At 34.3% G+C, this 22,507-nt stretch overlaps 1 long non-coding RNA gene and 1 pseudogene across 2 annotated transcripts in view; one reads left to right on the top strand and one right to left on the bottom strand.

The window, feature by feature from the left end:
- Positions 1 to 286: 286 nt before the first annotated feature.
- LOC111773003 (UDP-glucuronosyltransferase 2A3-like) lies at positions 287 to 9,879 on the bottom strand (annotated as a pseudogene).
- Positions 9,880 to 20,934: 11,055 nt separating this feature from the next.
- LOC111772892 (uncharacterized) overlaps positions 20,935 to 22,507 on the top strand; it is a 102,228-nt gene continuing 100,655 nt past the window's right edge. Inside the window, exon 1 of one of the 2 annotated variants that reach the window (XR_011437102.1) lies at positions 20,935 to 21,689. This is a non-coding gene — a long non-coding RNA (uncharacterized lncRNA). The remainder of the gene's footprint in view (positions 21,690 to 22,507) is intronic. The other variant, XR_011437101.1, reaches the window with a different exon arrangement.

The following is a 22,507-nucleotide window of genomic DNA, read 5'->3' as shown; positions in this document are numbered from 1 at the left end:
CATGTTGTGAGTCAACACTTAAGGTTATAAAATGAAAATAATGATATCATGAATAGAACTTTTAGAGTTACTAGTGTCCCTGTGTCAGAAAGTAGGCAAAGAGAAAGAGGGTAAAGACATCTGGGACTAGAAAAAGGAAGAATGGGACATGCTCACTAGTTAATGATCTTGTTGAATTCTAGGCTTTCTCTGAAGGCTGAGGTAAAAGAAAGGAAAATTTGAAAATGTAAGGGAGTGCTGTGTTCTCACTAAGCTCTTTGTGGCTAGAATGAATGGAATCGTCCTCTCAGGCCTTTGCTAAACTTGGAAAGATCTGTTCCCTCTTTACCTTCTTTCCTGCTTTACCTAGTTTTTGACAAGAAAACAAAAAACATCTTGAGACCAAGAATACAGCAGTTGCTACACAGGCCAGCAGGAACCCAATCACATCCAAAGAGTGGTGGTACTGAAACCAGGTGAGGTCGTGGGAGGCTGGCCACAGGTGTTTGGCTCCTTTATGGCACATGACAAACTCGATCCAGAAGACTGCTCAATCCAGGGGCTTTACAGGCTGATCATGGTGAATCCTTGATAACTTCATAGCATTCTCCTTACAACTGGATAGTAAATACAAAGAAAAATTAATGAAATTTTGTTTCTGTAAAAGCTCATTATGTGATACATATTATAAAAATTAATCTAAGAGCCATAGAAATTATTATTATAAGAACTTTGTTCTCTCCATAGGATTTTAACAGGCACAGTAGGGAGATTGAAAAAATATATTTTTTTAGCAGAATGTGGTTAAATACAGACAAATAAAAAATTGGAATTAACTAGTTGTTAATTCAAGTCTAATTTTTCCTAGAAGGAAGTTTGACTCTGTATGAACTACAGTTTCGAGGAGATGTCCAGCACCAAGATGGTGAATGACTCAGGACTGTGGGAAAAGATCTATTAAGAGGTCCATAAGCATGAACTCTAACATTTTTCTCATATGGTGCATAACACAACCAGTGGTAATCCTTTAGAAAGCAGTAGTACTTACAAAGGATCATTAATGACTGTTCTCAAAGCGCTGAGCAAATCTGCACTTGTCATCGTGTTCATGTTCAACTCTACAGCTACTCCTTTGGCTTTCATGTGAATGATATTGTCATCCTGATCACCAACCATGGCAATCCCTACCATAGGGACTCCATGATAAATAGCTTCATAGATTCCATTTATTCCACCATGAGTGAGAAAAGCTTTGTTTTGGGGATGACCTAGTTTGGGGATAGAATGAGAAGTAGGGTAAAGATTTCATTATAATATTGTAACAGAATTTCAGAGGCAGAAGGAGAAAATCTATGAGATAAGTCACTGAAGAAGGCAGTATTTTCGGGGCCAGCCAGGTGGTACAGTGGTTAAATTCACATGTTCTGCTTCGGTGGTCTGGGTTTGGCTTGTTTGGATCCCAGGTGGGGACCTACGCACCACTTACCAAGCCATGCTGTGGCAGGCATCCACATATAAAAAGAATGGAGGAATATGGGCATGGATGTTAGCTTAGGGCCAATCTTCCTCAGCAAAAAGAGGAGGATTGTTGGCAGATGTTAGCTCAGGGCTAATCTTCCTCAAAGCTGACCACATCGGGTATTTCCACCATAGAAAATTGCTATCTCAGAAAAGGAGGCATTAATTCCTCCTGTGTTGCCTTAAACTCTTATCTGAATCATAACAAGTATGCATCTATAAAGTTAATGGTCAAATCTTTAGTTATATATTTTAAAATTGAAGGTTAAATGAGAAACATTTACAATTATTAAATATTTGTTGTATTTATTAGTTGTTAAACAATTATTCCACTTGTCCATAACCCAAATATACAGCTTTTCTTCCCCGTAGTCTTACCAAGAAGATCATTCTGGGGTATCCAATCCTAGAGATGAGTATTGGCTCCTAATGTGGCTGGTTTCTTTCCTTTGTATTTCCATAAAACCTGTGCAAGATGGTACATATATTTCACAAGTAAAACTATAGGATAATAACATTTTAAGGTTGTAGAGTTATTTATAAATCATGAATTCACCTTACTGTAGGTGATAGTTGAAAGGGGAGTACATAGGTGTACTTTGTAAACATTGAAAGAAATAGTAGGACTATTTACAAAAACCTTTCTAAATGGGCTTGTGCTAGTTGTCTATGAGGTTTACTGTTATCATTTTGACTATTATCACTTACAAGCTTCTAGAAGTGAGATTACAGGTGAAGAATCAGAAAATAAAGCAGTACTAGTCTAATCAATCAGAGTGTCAGAGTTAAAAATTGTTATGGACCCATGATTTCTGTATAAATTTAAGTCACTGATCATCCTAGCCCTATCTTAAAATTAGTTTTTCTCAACAATGTAATTTGCTTCATATTTTATCTACTTGTCTTTGGATAATTGCTTATCTTTTCTTTCTCCTTTTCTTCCCACATCCTTCTTTCTTTCCTCAACTTCTTTCTTTTACTACTGTTCCTTTTTTTTTAAAGTAAGAATGAGATAATGTGTTTCTTATAGGCCATTATTCAATGAAGTATCTTATTTGGTTTTGTTTTTGTAGTTAGCATATTTGCCTGCATGGAGTTTAACCAATATAAAAAGAGCTCTTGGGTATTTTATAAATAGCAATAAATAAAATCACTAAAATTTGTATACAAAATCTATAATTGTGGTGATAAAATTAAAATTAATTAAATATCATAAATTAGGTCATGAAAATTGCCAGACTATCACATTAAAATTCCAATTATCTTTTAATTCTATAAAATTCTAATTAATTAGAAAGACTAAATGAATCAAGGCTTGTAATTCTATGCTCAACTATAATGCATCGAGTCCTAATTCAACCAAAAATGTGGAGGGCATTCTTTAGCATGATCCATCTCTATCTTTTTTTATTTCAGTTCTCCTTTTTCCTGGTCCTTGGAGTGAATATGCTTAAGAACTACATCGAAAATAATCAGCATAGGCCTTAAGATTTCAAAAACTAAAATATGAGCAAAGGGCTTAATGTTTTCATCTCTATTTCATTAAAAACAAATGATTCCAAAAAGGTGTGTTTCCATAGTAATGGTAATGCCCAGTAGGCAAATGATCAAATGTGCCTAAACACACGATTGTAACGTTTTACAAGTTTTTGTTTAATACTGGTGCCTGTTATGTTAAGCATAAAATGAGATTCAGCTTTCAAATGGAAAGACAATTGGAAAATAACTGCCTACAAGATCAAAGGTTGTATAGTAGTCCCCCCATGCGCCTCATCCATGGTTTCACTTTCTGAAGTTTCAGTTACCCAAAGTCAACTGCAGTCTGAAATTATTAAATGGAAAATTCCAGAGATAAATAAATCGTAAGTTTTAAATTGCATGCTGTTTTAAGTAGCATGATAAAATCTCACTTCATCCTGCTCCATCCTGCCTGGATTGTGAATCATCACTTTGTTCAGGGTCTCCATACTGCATATGCTACCCACCTATTAGCCACTTAAAGTAGTACCCCCTTATCAATGAGGGGTACATTCTAAGACTCCTTGTGGATGTGTGAAACTGAGGACAATACTGAACCCTATATTTAGTATGTTTTTTCCTATACATACATACATATGATAAAGTTTAATTTATAAATTAGGCACTGTAAGAGATTAACAATAATAATTAATAACAAAATAGAATTACAGCAATATACTTTGATAAAAGTTATGTGAATGTGGTCTCTCTCTCTCAAAATCTTATTGTAAAGCACTCACCCTTCTTGTGATGATGTGACATGATACAATGCCTATGTGATGAGATGAAGTGAGATGAAAGATGTGAGCATTGTGACGGGAGCATTAGGCTGCTACTGACTTTCTGATGACATGTCAAAAGGAGAATCGTTGAGTCTGATGATGTTGATGGTTGGATGTCAGGAGCAGATGATGTCAATTTTTTTTTCTTTCCTTATTAAGCTGAGAATTTTCACCTTTTCATTTAAATGAAGCACTTTATGGCTCCTCTTTGGCAGTTCTGAATTGCCAGCATCTCTACTCTTGCTCTTTGGAGCCCTTATTAAGTAAAATAATGGTTACTTGAACACAAGTACTTCAATACTGTGACAGTCAATCTGATAATTAAGAGGGCTACTGAGTGACTAACAGGTGGGTAGGGCACAGAGCATGCATAAGATGGACAAAGGGGAAACTCACATCCAGGGCTGGACAGAGCAGGAAGGTGTGAGATTTCACCAGGGTACCAAGAACAACAACAATTTAAAACTTATAAATTGTTTATTTCTGGAATTTTTTATTTAATATGTTTGGATGGTAGTTGATTGCAGGTAACTGAAGTAGCAGAAAGTGAAATTGAGGATAAGAGAGGACTACCGTAGTAGCTTTCTACCAGATAGACATAAATCGGTATGTATGTGTATTGGAAAAAACAGTATATATTGTGTTCGATACTATCTGCGGTTTCAGGCATCCGCTGGGAGTCTTAGAATGTGTCTTCTACAAATAAGAAAATTTACTGGGCTTACTTCCTGTGGAATCTGGGCAACGGCTGAGGCAATAAGATTGGTCTTTTCTTCTGTGAGATTTTGGATTATTGTACCCAAAGAAAACACTACAATGCCATCCGAGTTTTGGACAAATTCTTCCATTTCCTGCAGAGAAAAAATCCCTCTGTTACAAAGGTGCAGCATCATGGGAAATAAAATAAAGCTTGCTTACACTACTAAAATGAAGATTCATAGGAATTGTAGGAGGCATGGCTAGACCGTTTTTATCTTTTGACACCTAGAACCATCTAGTCTTTTTAGGAGTAAGTATGTGTCTAAAACATATGGCTTAAATACATAATCATTGATTTCTAAATAGTCATGGAACAAAACATTATACAAAAAGATAAGGTGATAAGAATACAATGTTTTCCATGGCTGATGGACATGGTTTCCTACCAGGTTTAATTTTGTTAAAAACTGAGTGGCTTGCAAACTCATCAAAGGATTTCTCGAAAGAAAGTCTCAAAGTGGGTCTGATTTATGCTTCTGAAATTATTATTATGACAGTTTACATCTAGCAAATCATTACTGTGTTGATCTACCTTTTCTTTTAGATATGGCTTCCATGGTAATTTTCTCATGTTTAGGTCTTCCCTTATTAATAGGGCTAAGAAGATATCTGTTAGAATTGTGATATATAGTAATGTAGTGTAAAAGGAGATAACATTTAAACTATCACTATAAATTACTTATGAGAGACAGTGATTATCTGTCATGCTGATGTATAAAAGTCCCACCTCAGCAAATGCTATCTGCATGTTCTTAACTTGAGCCCTAGCACAGAATTGGTATGTAGTTTCCTCTGTAAATTAAATCCCCTGCCTCACCATTTACCATCGTGCACCTTGGCCGTGGTAAACGCTGGGTTTGGGCTTAGTCACATCATATTGTATGAGAATGACATCCTCTAGACATGTGCCATGTATTTGTTGTGAAACCTTTTGTGGCACCTCTAGAATCACCATATTCTCCAACTAAATGTTGTTAAATGATCAGAGAAGAGACGATGTCAAAGTTGAAAATAAACTTGTATTTTCAGCTTCATTAATGTAAGAAGAATGTCTCCCACGCCTCAGAAAATATTGTCTTATTTTGGTTTATCTCCCCAGACATAAGGAGTTTGAATAAAATTTATGTATGTATGTATGTATGTATGTAAATATGTGTGTACCTATGTATTTATATATGTGTATATATGTGTTCATATATCTGTGAATGTATGTATAGCATATATACAGAACCATATATATATATATACACACATATATACATATATACTAAATTCATTGGGTTCTTGATTGGAGAACCTCTAATTGCTTTTTAATCTGTGTATCCAGTGACTAGAATAATTCTTACATAACAGCCATAAGCTATGATTGTTATTCATACCATATAAACTTCTTATAGTAAATTGATGAACAGGTAAGTTGAATTTAGAAGCGGATAATTTCCCCCTTCTCTCATCATTTTATCTAAGATGATTTTGTGAAATTACATGACTTATTATTGTATATGTGTGAGTGTGTGTGTGTGTGTGTGTAAAAACGAGAATGTAAGGATAAAAAAAAATTTGGCATGGTAGGTTGTCTAGAGAATAGAAGCTATCACTATCAAATAAATATTTAAAATGGAAATCCAGGAGTCTTCCTTAATTTTTTCTCTTCCCCCAACTCTTACTTTCTCTCAATCACTAAATGCTGTTAAACTCACCCCAAAGTATTTCCTGAAAGCATTTTTATCTCTCTACCATCATGATGAATGCCCTGTTCATGACTCCATCATGCTTGTAAGGAAGACTATAGCAGTCTTCTTAGTGACTTTTATGGTTTTAGTCACTTCAATTATTATCCACACGATAAAGGTTTGGTGGGTTTGCGTGCAATCCTCCAACAAATTCAAAATTAGGTAAGTATGGAAGAGGAAACTCAAAATCCCAATACGTTTGAATTAGCCAAATTTCAGCTTTACCCAGAGTTTCACATAATGTAGTGGGTCTTCCTAGAGAAAACAAAACGGTTGGGTGGAGGGAATTAGCCTATAAGTTAAATGGGAAAATTGCAACACAAATTTACTGATAAACTACAAGTGAAAAATGAGTTTAGATCCTCTAGAATAATATGGCTTCTAGCTGTGAAATGAAAAGGGGCGTTAATGCAATAACATGGATTAATAGAAAGAAAGAAGTAAAAATGAAAGAATGAATGAAAACAAAAAAGAAGAGTTAAATGTAAATTTATTTTCACAACACAAAATAAATCAAAAATTTAACCACAACTCCAAACTACAAATAAATTTACTACTCATTTTTCTCCAGTTGAATGGCAGATTAGCCCCACAATACCTACACCAAATCACCTCAATGGTTTCTAGTCTTCCAGACAAGGATATGTCCATGCCACCCAACTTATTGTAATCTCAATATTAATTATGTTATTTTAAGATCCATCAGTATCATTCCACCTTATCCTTGTAAGTTCTGTCTCATCACTTCAATTGATGGGCCATTATTTTATTAGTAAGGACTCCTGGAATAATTCATACTCATGATGATCCTCTTTTTGGGACATGAGGTACCCAAGTATATACTATGATTATCACATACTTACTTTATTGTTGTCTTTAAATGATGTGTTTTAAAGTGGACACATCCTAAGTAATCTTAGGATTTTTATGCAGAAGAATTGCTAATTGCAAATAGTCAAGTCAATCATTTCTATTTACAAAAAAAAATGTTTTTTATGTTTAATGTTTGAAATTATGTCCGAGGTCATACAGTTCAATGCCTATCACATCCTGCCTTGATTAAAAAAACCTCAGTGATTTTTTTTAAATTAGTCATTCTCTTGTTTCATTTAATTGTTTTTTCTACCTAAGTAATTTTGTTTACATGAGCTTAGGCTTCATTTTAGAAAGATAGAGCTTAACACAGTTAGAGAAATGATATATTTAAAGCAATGATTCATGATAACAAGTATAGAAGAGATGAAAGGAAAGAGAAAGAAAGTGAATTTAAGTACAAAAAGTAAATAATTTTGTGTTTTCTTTGAAATATTACACGAGGAATTACAGACATAAAATTGACCAATACCTCCTTTCCTTTAGTTATATCATTCACATACAATTGAGTTATAATCAGAATGGATAATTCTATAAAATATGTATAATTAATTTATTATTAAACTTCAGCTACCAAGTAGATATTATTATCAAATGCATCTATTATTTTAAGCTACCCAGTGAGTCAAGTGAAATGGTTTGTAATTTTAAAGAATTCTTAGGGGTTGCCTAAATGCATGGCCAGTATGGCTTTTGCTTAATAGAACATGCCCTTTTCCCCTTCTTCATTGATAATGTTTTTATTCTCTTGTTGTCAGCTGGAGACTTTCCAGTGGTCTTTACTCATAATCCTATTACAGCAAAGTGTGGGAGTGACCTATTATAGTTCTATCTCTTCAGTTTATCTCTGAGAGTAGGCTTGAGGACAAGATTCTTGTCTTTTTTACCTAAATCTATAGAGCTTAGCATGTAGTCTGCATCCAGGCAATGCATACTGATTTTGAAATTAATTAATTATAGCAGATAAAGCCAAATCATGTATGAATCAAAGGAATTTTCAAGTGGATTCCTTCGAACATTGGTTCTGTGAAAAATAAATGTATTCAGTGAATTAAATCAGACCATACTTTTAGTGTCTAATATGATCCTTTGTTAGTTCATGTCTGTGCATACGTCTCAAAGATAGCTCAAGTAGAAGACTATCTAAATCGACTGATTCAGATCACAGCCAAGTGTGTGAAATTGCAAAGCAAACTTTTTAGTAGAAAGGTCAAGGAATTAAAAATAGGTAGAATAAATGTATATCAGCAAAGTAAAAAATAAAAATAAAATCTACTCTTTTACCGCTCAAGACACGAAGTCTTTTGGAATTTTCTAATTACTTTTTCAGGTTTTTGTGTAGCACTCCCCTAAGAAGTATAAAACAACCTAGTAATTTTTTCAGTGACCAAGCATGATGAATCTGGTTTCCGAAGTTTCATCTAAAATTGATGATAGGGATAATGGTGGGCACCCCGTTCCAAGAGCAATGACATAAGATTGAGAATAATCACAACCAATTGTCAAACATTTTTTGAGCAGATCAGGTGAATTAAATACATTTTCTTTGTTATTTCAGCTTACTACTGGTATCAGGCAAGTAGGTTATCTTACTCTTAGAATAAACCTTATCCTCTCTTTATCAGGAATAGCTACAACTTCCTCTAATATGGAAACTCATTGTACTGGACTTATATGTAATATCCAAATATAACAAATGAACTTCTAGAAGATTAATATTTTTTGTGTTTTGTATTATTTTGCATGAATCTAACAAGTATCAAGGTATCTTATGGGAAATGGTTTGACTACTGTAAAGAAAAAGTAACCATGGCAAGATATTTTTTGTCCCCATTTCCACTTAGTTTTTGATAACTAATTCATTGCCATCACTTGTAGAGTTTAAATGGAAGACAGAAATTTTAAAATGTTTTCCTTTCATTTACCTAGATTTCACTTAAATCTTTCTAAGTTTCATTTGATAACAAGTTTAAAATGAAAAGCAGAATCTCTTACCTAATGCTTCACTATAAAACTGGTCCCAAAAATGGATATCACAATCCCAGATCCAGAAGTCAAAGAAAACTGAAAGCATTGTATTTTTCACTCTTTCTAGAAAGGTCATTCTATCTGTTAGTCCCAGCATGTGAACAGGTGCATAAGAAGACGGAGCTGGCAGTTTCCCACAGTGTTTCTCCTTCATGCCTCCTACAGAGTCTCTCAGTGTGAGGACAAAAGGGACTGCAAGCAATTCAGCCACCGGCTCTCCACAGGGTATCACAGGATCTATAATCATGACACTAGAGTTGGTTTCCTGGAGCTTCTTCGTGAGTGTCTGATTGTACACTACACACTCACACATGATTTTCAAACTTCCAGTTATTTCAAAGAAGTAGTCTGTCAGTTTTATAGCTGATTGCCAAGGTGCTATGCTTGGCAAAACATTCAAAATTAGGTCCAGAAATTTATCATTTAAGTTCTCAGATGATTCTTTGTCATATGGCAAATAATACCTCAAAGTTCAGTGCAGAAGGCTTCTTGTAGTCAATGAGTTTAGTATATGAATGAGTCAACACTGTTACCTCATGGCTTCTCTCTGTGAGTTCCTCCAGAATGGTCTTTACAGTAAGCCAATGGCTCATGTCACAGGGCCACACAAGAACTTTCCCACAGAATCCACAGCCAGTGCAACAGAGCTACAGCAGCACAACTGCCAGAGCCCACTTCTCAGACACCATGACGAGAGCTCCCTCACACACTGCTCTGCAGAAGTTTCAGCCGAGCACAAAGGTGAAATGGCAATGGAGACACAGGACAAATTAAACACTAATTTTTAAAGATAAGCTTTTCAGTTGCTAGCAAATTTATCGTTTGTTGAGTGAATAAAACAGAAATACAAAAATATCTGGGGAAAAATATTCCAAACTTCTAGAACTTAAAAGTAAAATACATGAAATAGAGATGCATTCATTCTCTAGATTGACAATGAGGGCAATAATAAATAAAAATCCCCTAAGTTAATATTTCACACACAGACACACCCACACCCATATACACAAACACACACTAACACTCATTCCACCCTATATTCAAAGGTTCCAGGTGATTTAAGTGAATACATATTCCACATCATTTTCGCTATGTGGAATAGCAACTAAATTGCTTAAATACATTTGGATATCCATGGGGAATATTTTGATAAAAGTCATATGAATAGTACAAGGTGTTCAGAATTCTGGAGAAAAAAATACAATTACTCCTATATGGAATAATTAGGAACAGTTTTAGCAAGGCAGATAACAAACAAAGTGAGATGAAATTTTTGGTAGGATATAAGCAGAGTGTGGCAAAGGACATATTTCACAATAAATAGAAGAATGAGAAAAGTTCATGGATATATGGAAAGCATTTTAGTGTCTATAAATCACAGAGAAGTCATGGGAAGTAGGTTGTAGAAGAAAGTTAGATTGAAATAGGAGAAATTAGGCAGTCTTGATTAATATATTATGGGCTTGGATTTTAATTTACAGGCAAAATTATTTACTCAAGTTTTAAAGAAAAGTAATCTAAAGATCAAAATTTTCCTTTAGCAAACAACTCTGGCAGTGAAACATAGACTGGCATACAAAGACAAGAGTTTAAAAAAAGGAGAAAATGGTTGAAAATGTGAACTAGTAAATTAAATGTAGGATCATGGCAGCCTGAAACAAGGACTGATAATAGTAAATGTGAGAAATACAGTTGAAATTTGTGATGACTGATTAAATATAAGACTGGGAAAAAAATGTATAAGAGTGAGGATATATGGCTTTGTACAGAGATGTAAGAAATGTGATTTTCGTGTAAATGAACAAAATGTTGATAATATAATTAGGTAAAATATGATACACAAAATTAGCAGCAGATTTAGCAGTTAATATGATCTATCTGAGATTTTTTTTTTTCCTGCAGCAATTGAATTAATAAAACAACGCTATGTAAATGTTTATATGCCCCTTGGATATTCAAATTTAGGCAGCTAGTAATATTTCAGAATATGAAGTAGGTAATCATTCGTCTATCTGCTCATCTATCTACCCCTCTACATCAATAATTAATGAACATCAATGTAATTCTTTTTGCATTAACTCACTCAATAAACATTTTCTACCCCCTACTAAATCTAAATTTTTACAGAAGAGTTATAAGCCGTGATGGATATTCACACCACACAAACTTTTACATTACTAGACAAATCTTTGTGGAAGAGAACAGTTTTTCCCATCTTATATCACTTACATGAGATGACTTTGTGAAAAATTGTGACTCATTGTGTGGTATGTGTGTGCACATGCACGTATGTGCATGTTTATGTGTGAAAAGTGGAATTAGAAGGCTAAATACAATATTACAGAATGGAACATTATCTGGGGAGCCATGAAAAATGTCATTTGTCATTCAGTATGTCTAATAAATGTTGATTCATTATCCTCTATAATTACAATTCTCAAAAGAGATTGGATTGCAGCTATCTCTAGACTAGAAAAAAAAGAGGATGTTCTAAATCTTGAAGTGAAATTTCAAACTTCAATTTTCAAACACAATTTTCCATAAATAGAAATAAAGAGCTCTCCTGGAAAGCTATTTACCTTGCAACTTTCCTAAAGAGATTTTTCTCCTGTTCCTACAACCCAAGTAAAATGTACCCCCTTGCCTTAGTCCCTGTTAGATAAATACCGTATTTTTAATCACATTTATTTATTACTGTCTTTTCCTTCTCATTACTATTTCCTTCCAAAATCCCTAACACTCAACATTTCTTCTCTGAAGAATTGAAATGTGTTATACAATTTTCCTTTTTATTTAAAAAAATCTACCATTATGCTGGTAAAGAACCAACCCAACGTTTGTTTCGCTTATTTCCGTAAACTCTCCTTTATGCTGTTGATCCTCAATCTATTTCTTTTTCTGTTTGCTGAGACTGAGAATTTGTGTTATCCAAATGACTTATAAAAATCTCCACTTAAATATTGCTTTGACTCCTCAAAGTGAATAAATCCAAAAGAGAACACAACATATTAATCTCAAAGAAGTTATTCCTCCTACTGTTTACTATTCCATTAAAAGCCATCACTATCCAAATAAACACACAATATAGAAATGCAGGATTCCACCTTAATTCCTTCTCTTCTCTGAACATTGAACTCCTTGAAATCTTTGAATTTACCCCATAGTGTCTCATGAACGTATCTTTATCTCTCTACCATAATAGTAAATACTCTTGTTCTGATCTCAATCTCACTTGTTAGGATTACTAAAGCAGTCTCTCTAGTGATTTATATGGTTCTACTTTCCTACACCTACAATCCAGTATCTACACTTTAATTCCACTGACATTTTAAGATGCCACTTCATTCATGCCATATTTCACCTAAAATTCTCAATGTTATTTCTAAAAGAGCTCATATCACTTATAAGATCTCCTGTGATGTGGAAAATGGTTTAGGAGGCACGTCACCATTATTGAGGTGGTAACTTTTAGGGAATGCCGGGTGTCATATCATAAGGTATATGAAAACTCCATGATAATAGGCTTACCTTAAGTAAAATGTTGGTGGGTTTGCAGTGCAACCCTCCAACAAACTCAAAAGTAAGTAAGTATGGATGAGGAATTCAAAATCCCAATATGTTCAGATTAACTAAATTTCCACTTTCTCCATGTCTTAACATAATGTACTGGGTCTTCCTGACGAAAATAAAGGGTTTGGTGGACCCAATTAGCATATAAGTTAAAATGGGAAAATTGCACCAGTAATTTATTGATAAAGCTACTAAGGAAAACATAAGCTTAGGTCCTCTGGAATAATTATGGCTTATAGATATAAAAAGAAAGGGGATATCAAATCAATAATACAAAGGAAGGAAGTAAGGAGAGAGAGAGAGAATGAAAGAGAGAAAAAGAGAAAGGAAGAGAGAAAGGAAGATGGAGTAAGGTAGAGAAGGAACAGTTATATGGTAGCGTACTTTTGCTATAATGAAATCAACTAAAAATTTAACCACAACTCCAAACTATTGATGAATTTATGACTCATTATTTTCATCCAATTAAATTGAAAATGTTAAATTAGTTCCACCATATCTGCAACAAATCACTATCAATGATTTTCTAGGCTGCAGCCAGGGATGTATTCCCATCCTCAGCTTGTTATTGTCTCTGGTTCTCGCAAATGCTCGAAGGATCTTTTGAATATCAGTCCATCTCAACTCCCTGAGTCTAATCTCACTACTTCTCTCTCTTTTGGGGGGGGGGGGCGGAGATTGACCCTGAGCTGACTACTGCCAATCCTCCTCTTTTTGCTTTAGGGAGCCTGGCCCTGAGCTAACATCCGTGCCCATCTTCCTCTACTTTATATGTGGGACGCCTACCACAGCATGGCATGCCAAGTGGTGCCATGTCCGCACCCGGGATCCGAACCAGCTAATCCTGGGTCGCCAAGAAGCGGAACGTATGCACTTAACCACTGCACCACCAGGCCGGCCCCTCACTACTTCTGTTGATGGGCCACTATATTCATAACAAGAATTCCAAGAGTATTTTACAATTTTCCTTTTTACTTAAAAAGGAAAACCCACAACTACCAGCCTTTTTGGATTTGAGGAATTCATGTATGTCCTGCAACTGCTGCATACTTGCTTTGATGTTGATTTCAAGTGATGTTTTTTGAAGGAAGATCCAGATGAGGTATTAATTTTAGGATTAAGCATGTTCAAATTACTGGGGAAATCATTTAGATGCAAAAAAATCCATGCTTTTCAACTGAACTAAAGAGAAAAATTCAAATGAGAGTACTTTTCTCTTTAGGATTCTAAAGAAAATTGGTGGTGATACACACCCCAAGGTGAAAGTCTCCTTTTAGAGTCATCACATTTTAGTGTCCAAAGTTAAGTCTGAGGTCGTACAGTTCAATGCCTTTAATTTAATGGTGGAGAAGTTTTTCCTGAGGACACTCAGAATGAAATCGCCAGAGGTTGATGAGAACTGCATCTCACAGCTTCTAAGCCAACGTGTTTATGTTTTCTAGATGCCTCATTCCACATGCCTCACATTCTGCCTTCACTACCAACTCCATTAGTGATTTTGGTTTGCAAGACCTCTAGGCCACATTTTGAGAATGACAGAGCTTATAACACTTACCAAAATTCTATATTTAAAGGGGTGACTCACAATTATAAATATAGAGCATATCTAATAAAATAATAAAATTGAGTGAAACTATACAAAAATTAGTTAATTTCATAAGGCTTATTTGAAATGTTACATGTGAGGTATTGTGGATCAAAAGAGTGAATTAGATGTGATTAATAATCTTTTTCCTTCAGTTATATTATGCACATACACTGAAGTTATAAACACAGTGTACTAATATAGAACATATTTAATAATGAGTAGTTTGTTAAATTTGAGCTACTAAGTATACATTTTTAGTTAACGACTATGTTTTCCAAGACCATATAGTAAATCAAATGAGATGGTTTTAATTTCAAAGAATTCTTGGAGATAGCCTGAACACAAGACCAAATGCTTTACTTTGGATGAGGCAAAAGGGAGCAGGTCTTCAGTGGTTAGCAACTACCAATATTTCAGATACAAGTCATATTAGGTAGGTAGATATCTAGGGACAACTTTTACTAGGCTGTTTATGTAGGATCAAGTTATTAAGTTCTTGCTAAACGCATGTGAGCAACCTGTGTACAATCTCTTGATTATGTGATTTAAACAGGAAAATATTTGTTCTTCACTTCCTTAATATCCCGAGTTCAGATTCTAGGTGTCCTTACCTAAGTATATGGGCAAGAACAGCAGCCCAAGTGATGAAGAGATGCCAAAGCAATGAGATGATCAGTGCCTTTATGCCTGGCTGGATCCTTCAGCACAGCTTCCTTCCTTCCTTCAGACATTTATAGTAGAGAGAAATAAGCTTCTATGCAACATCAAGCATGATATTTTACCTCTCATTTTACTGAGGCTTGTAGTGCTGTGTCTATTATTTTAATCCAGATGAGAGACAATGGCACTTTGAATGAGGGAAAGCAAATGTAGGTGATGAGAATGGTGCAAATTCTAGATATACTGGGAGGTAATGCTGACAGATATTCCTGGCCAATTGTGAAAGAAAAAGAGAGAGATAAATAATGAGCCCAGTATTTTTCACCTGAGTACTTGAAGGGACTAAGTTGATTTTTACTGAAATAAGGAAGATTCCAGGATCTCTTGTTTGGGGCAGGGTAAAAGTAGGAGCTCAGTTTTAAATAGCAAATATGTAAAACGCATGTGAACATTCAAAAGTAGTTGTGGAGATGGCAGTTGGACTTTAGGTCTGCAGTACAGGGTAGATAAACCATAAATTTCATAGTCAGTGACATACAAATAATAATAAAAACCAGATAGTTGGATGAGACCATCAAAGGAGTTAGTAATATTAAAAACATAATGATTAAAAACAAAAAAGAAAACTGAGCCAATTCAAACTTAAGAGACACACAAACTTGAAATGCGGCATGGTCCTAATACACACTAATGTTCTTATATTATTAAGCAATGTGGTAAAGAAATTAATCATCTTCTTGATTTTTAAAAATATGTCACTAAAATAATACATGATTGAAGAAAAATAAATAAAATAATTTCATGAAAAATAATAAAAACTTCAACTGTTCCTTAACAATGTAATAAAAAAACAAAAGAGAAAAAAGAATTGAAAAAATCAGAAAAATAGAAACACGTAAAATGATTGCAAAAATAAAATATATCAGTTATCTTAGCAAATACAATTGGATGAAAATTTCCAAGTAAAACATGTAAAACCTAAATTAGATTATAAAAATTCAGTTACATAATTGTTCAAAGAGGCACACCTAAATATTAGTACAGTGTGTAATTTCCAAATAACTAGAAGAAAAAATTGGAAAAGTTCAGCAAAACAAAAACCAGTCTATCAGTTATAAAGACCAAAATAAAGATGGGGAAATATAAACACAAAACCAGAAAATCCATGAAAAGATATTGAACATGAAATACAGTGGTTTCCAAATAAATAAAACTGGTTGAAAATCTTGTGTTTAGAAAATACCCATAAATAGTAGATTTTAAAAAGACTAATTATATTCTGGATAAAAAGAATCTAAAACATTAAAGCATATAAACATTTAAAGTAAGTATATAAGAAATATATCACATAGATACTTGACAAAATAACACAGATGTTGTTATACTGATATTAAAAAATAATTGATTTTAGTTAAAAATCATTACCAAAATTAAAAGTCATTTAAAAATAAAATTTTCAATTCACTAGGAAATTATAATAATTCTATGTCAATGCATAGAATATCACCACCTTAAACTCTATAAAGCGAACATTGACAGAACTATAAGGAGAATTTAAAAACCCACCATCATGGGGAGAGCATTTATCACAGATCTTTCAGAAACTGACATAACAAGTGACATGTCAGTGTAGAATATGATAGATTTGAGCAGCAAAGCTAACACATTTGATCTAATATGCATACATAGCATTTTGAATCAACAATCAGAGACTACACATTCTTAGGTAAAATATTATTGATTGGTTGCAAGTATAACTAACTCTCTTGCGTAATGAAAAAAATTCAAAAATATTTGAGAAAAATTGTTCCAGCCTTCTAGAACTTGAAACCTAAAATACATAAAATAGAGGTGCATTCAATATCCAGGTTAGTAATGAGGAAAATAAGAAATTAGAAACTTTGAAAGTTCATTTTCTTCACATACCAACACTCACACATGCACTCACACACACATTCTACACAACCTAAGTTGGAATGTGTTAGGTGTTTAGGAGAATATAAATCCCCAACTGTTTCTCCCAGGAGGACAATCAAATAGTTTAGTGATAACATCCCTGAACAATGTACTCTGAGCAATATTGTGATGGTCATATAAATGGTGCAATGTGCTCATAAATCCAGAGAAAAACACTATTATAGGAGCAATGAGGAAAAGCTAGTGCCACGGCTCATAAAGGCTGAGGCTTAGTTTGATAGTAGTAAATATGAAGAACAGAGTTGAAATTTGTAATTACTGACTACCTCTGAGACTGGAGAAATGCATAAGAGCAAAGGCACTGATGTGATTTCTACTTGAATGAGTAAGAGACTGATAATATCATTAGGTAAAATGTGATACACAAGATGAGCAGCAAGTTTGGAAAAAATATGCTCCATCTGTGATTTTTAGCCCTGCAGTGATTGATATAATGATAAGACTTCTCTATGGAAATGTTTATATATTTATGGAGACTCCTTTTTAGGCAAAGTGATGGAGTTTCAAGGAACAGATTGGATAATTATAGATCAGCAAGGATATAATAGGATTTTTGGTGGAACTGGTAGGGAACATGGTACTTCACAGAGAAAGGAAAAAAGTTGCCTAAAAAGATGATGAGAGAACCCAATTTCTCAGAAGAACGTGAAGCATTTTTCAAATCTTGGGTAGGAAACATTCTTTCCAAGTTGGATACAGCCCAGAAATGATAGGAATATAGACTATATCACTACTGGGAAAAACGTAATTGGATGAAAGCACCTTTAATAATACCAAAGACTGAAGTCAGGCTGGAAGATTGCATCTGGAATATGTATGACAAATAAAGGGTTAATTTCTAATAATAATGTAAGAACTTGTAATAATGTGTAAGAAACTTGACCCTATCCAGGGAGGTCAAGCAGGCACTCACATATGATTTGGTGAGATAATACCATTTTTTTTCAAATTTTCTGGAGACTAGGTTGCCAATATAGACCAAATTTGAAAATGTGTTCTTTCCCAGGAAGTTACTGGAAGACACAGGAGAAAGAAAAACAAGAGGAAAATACCGGGCACCAAAAATTGTGCACCCAACCAAGAACAGTGGCAAAAATATATTGCAGGTTTAGAAATGTGTATAATGGCTAGAATGTAAAAATCCCAGATGGGAGATTGTACTTTGAGGATTCTAAGAAAAATAACTGTGGAAAATAGGGAATCTTATTGAATTGATCTACAGGTGCTCCTCGAAATAAAATAAGATTAAGGTACAGTGTATAAGTAAAAAGATAGGCAATAAGGAATTCAATGAAGAACAAGCAAAAAATAGTTAAAGTTGCAAGACAGAAGTGTAATCAAAATGAAATACTAGACTGCAGTGAAAAAAAAATTTGCAATGATTTGCTGACAGTGGAGATTTAAGATAATTTAAGGAATGAGTGGAAAATAGATGGAGAGATTTAAGGGAAGTAAAAGTCAGGTATGGAAATACAATATAATTGGCAATATGTGAACTTAAATCCAGAAAAACAGCTTATATTATGATTCATTATGGAAAATGGATATGACTCTATTTTAGAAGTCTGAGATGTTTAATAGTGTTTGTCTCTGTGGATGAGTCCTTCAATACTCTTCAATTAAATTAACAGTCAACATGTATCACTATATTAAACAATAAGAACAAATTCTAACAATATTCAAATCTTTCAACTAGAAATCACACTGTCAGAAATGTACTCTAGAATTTATTTAAAAATATGTCCACCAGTGATGTTCACTGAACCATTATCATTGATAATACCCATGTCAAATGACTAATATGTCCATGAGGTGTTCCTGATTAAGAATATTATGATACAACTATATGGTGAAATGTTCTCCTTCATTAAATAATAACAGAGGAATCGTGCTTGTCCTCATATAGTCAAGGAGTCCATAGACAGTATTAAGAAAAATATTGAGGTGAATTTTTTGATTATATCTGCTGTGTTGTAGTAAAGAAAATTGGGTATTGAAATCCATTTTAGATTTACTATGCAGATATATGCACAAATTTGGGCAAATTATTGTGGTATATTGATGTAATGGGATATTACAAAAGTAAAAATGAGCAAAATACAGTTTTGTATGCAAAAATGTAAATAAATCAGGAAACATATTGAAGACGTTAGATGTGAGATATTTTATAATCAAATTGCTTTATTGACATGGTTGCAAAACCACACAGACTTTGCCTCATTAGCCAGAGGTGGGGAGAAGGGATCAGGGGTCACATCTGATGAGTAATTATATGGTTAATTATTCTCCAAATGAGTAACTCCAAAGCAAGATTTAAAGACTTCCAGTTTATAGTCTCTGATGTAGTGATATTTGTCCTTCTATGGCCTGTGCAAGTGCTGAATTTGCTTTTCCAAAAGTGAATCCGTAGGACCAGCAGTTAATCCAAGAAAACAAACAGGATAGACAGCAGGTAGGACGAAGGACAATTAAGGTGTTAATGAAAGAGTTTTAGAAAGGTCATGTTAATTTTAAGAAAATTTCCCTGGATTACTACTGAAGCAAGTATGGAATTACATTGATATTTTAGGAAAATTATAGGAAATAGACAAGCTTATGTGAAAAGGACTTATTTTCTTTGCTTTGATAAGTATTTGGTATTTATCTCTGGAGCTGGAAATCAAGAATAATTCCCCTGCTGCTTAGGGTCACTACTCATTTGCCATGAATGATGACTGCAAGTTAAAGAAGTGTCTCCCCCGACCATGTGGGATGGCTGAACATGGAGAAAGAGAAGTGTTACCACAGATGGAGAAGAGGGAATACAGAGTGGTTCACAAAGCCTGGACACACTACTAGTAAAACAGGAGGGGAGTCACTGCCTAGAGCCGGGACAGGACGTGGAGTTCACCAGGAGTGCCAAAAGGTTTTTGAAGTGCTGCCAGGTGTAGTGTGATGGCAGATAAGATGAATAAAGTGTTTCTCAGTCTATGGAAGAACATGTGTGTAGCTTGAGTCTACAACACTTGAGTGCACATGAAACTTGAAGAAAATGTGAAAAAAAACATACTTTATCTTATCTTTGCAAGAAATCAAACTGTTTACTTCCTAAACTGAATACTACAAACTTGCCTACAAGAGTAACTTCCTTTCCTCCTCCTCCACTTTACATTGAATGAATGTCTATGATGAGACTCATTCCTGTTAAGGTTACGCTTCCTGACATCCTCACCTTGTCTACATTATCCCTCTCCTTTCCTATATCTTCAACTTGTCCTCCATAACGGCTTTTTTTTTTTCATTGAAGAGCTATACATTCATAACTCAGAAATATCTAATGTAATATCTAATGTAATTTTTAACAGTATTGATTCTGGGCTCCAAGTGTTTATGCTAAACCCTCTCCAAACACTAACCAGTAATATCACACTGGAAAAATTATTTAATCTATTTGTGCCTCAATTTCCTCATCTGTAAAAATGATATCATCTTCCTATAATGTTGTAAGAATTAATGAAGCTAATACACTTAAAGCACTTAGAATAATGCCACGTGTTTACATGTTAACTTTTTTTTCAATCCACAGCTTTATTTTATGAAATTTGTCTATACATTTCCTCTTATTACCTTACTTTCTATTTTGTAATCCATTTTCTGTTTCTATTATTTCATGGAAATAGCTCATGCCCAGAATGAGCAACAAAATCCGTAAATCAGATAAACAAACCTTTTGGTGATTTTGTTTACATGACCTAGAATTCAGTACTATCTAATTTCATATACTGAAATTCTAATTTTGGCTTCTGATTCACCACTTCTCTAGGTTTTCTTTTATCTTGTATTTACCCTATCTCAATCTCTTTTTCTGATATGGCAGCCTCTGTCTACCAATAAATGGGAATGTTCTTTATTTATTCACTAAATCAGTTAATATTTACCAGATACCTTCTGTATACCCAGGTGACTGACCATGAGACACTGGGGATTTGGTTACAAACAAGATAGATGAAGGACCTTGCTTTTCATTACCTATATTTTATTGGTCAATACATATTTAAGAAAAAATAAACAAGATAAATAGAGTAGTTTTAGAAAGGAATTATATGTGGTGGGAAAAGATTACTTTAGGTAAGAGGAAATTTAAACTGAAATTTGAATAATTAGACAAGAACTGGAAAAAGCATTCAAGAGAACGGGGACAAAATGTGAAAAGAGCCTGAGTGTGAGCTTTTGTCTGGCTGGGCAGTACAGGAAGGGTCCATATATCAGGAGCACGGTGTGCCAGAGAAACAGTAGTGGGGCAAAAGGATGAGGTGGACCAGAGTTTCCTCATTCAGGAGGGTGCCTAAAGGACATGGTATTGAAGTGAAGTTAATGATTAAAGAGTTTGGAATTGAACAGCAACAAATTTGATTTAAGGTTTAAAAGATCACTCTGGTTGCTGGCTGAAGAATGGATTGTGGAAAAAGAGGGGCAAATGTGGTAGCAAGAAGTATAGTCAGGAGACTGAAGAAATCCACTTAAGAGTTGATGATGAATTCAAAGAATGCTGTTGAGAAGGAACCAAAAGGACTTGAGGCTGCTGGAATGCAGGTGCAAGCTTGAAGGAACGAATGGAAACCAGAGTCATCATAGAGTTTTGATGATAACCTCTAATAGAATGTGCTGCCTTTTGGTATGAGAACTTCAAAGAATGGAAATGTTGATTACCTGACTTGCAGAGAGGTGAGAACTAGGCATCATGTTCTTGTTTCCATTATTAAATAAGTTAAAATCTCCAAAAAATGAAACATACTCCTATGTCCTTATGTAGTCACTGTCTGCTAAGTCTTGCATACACTGTGTGGGTAAACTTATTCATCCTTAAAGATTTTAGTCAAGCGTTATGAAGCTGAAATGTCCTCCTTTAATTTTCTTTCCCTCCTCTCATCTCCATTCAACCTCCCCATCCTCCCACAGGGAAAAAAGTTTTATGAGCTTCCATAATATCACTTGCTTCACTGTATATTGCTTGTAATTTTCCTTGGTCTGAGCAAGTAAGCCCTTGTAAAATTTAAAGTCAGATTTGTGGATTCTAACAGCATTTCATGTATGCTATTTGATTGAATGTCTTCAAAATAGGAAATTAACACCTCAGGAAAAGTTTCCTGGGTTAGCAATAACTTCTACTTTTGCTAGTCTCTGGGTGCCTCGCCCTTTTTTTCAGTTCCCTTCACACTGTCCAGATATTTTCGAAGTATTCTTTCCATTAAAGTGTCCCTGTTTGAAACATCTGAGGTGAATTTTGTTATCTGAATGGAAACTGAGTTATTCTCAGTTTGATATAATCATCGCCCCAGGAAAGAGACTATGTAGTTAGACTCTGAGGTTGTTATCGTATTTGACTAATATGGATACCTTCCCTGACAGAACAAAATAAGATAATTGTAATGTTTTCGTACAGTGGTGTGTTAGTCTCCTCAGGCTGCCATAACAAAATACTGTAGACTGGATGGCTTAAACAGCAGGAATTTCTATTTTCTCACAGTTCTGGAATCTGGGAT

The sequence above is a fragment of the Equus caballus genome, chromosome 3 (assembly GCF_041296265.1).
Source record: "Equus caballus isolate H_3958 breed thoroughbred chromosome 3, TB-T2T, whole genome shotgun sequence".
In the NCBI taxonomy this organism is placed as follows: domain Eukaryota; kingdom Metazoa; phylum Chordata; class Mammalia; order Perissodactyla; family Equidae; genus Equus; species Equus caballus.
Note: the sequence above shows the minus strand (reverse complement) of the source record. Positions and strands in the feature narration are given on the sequence as shown.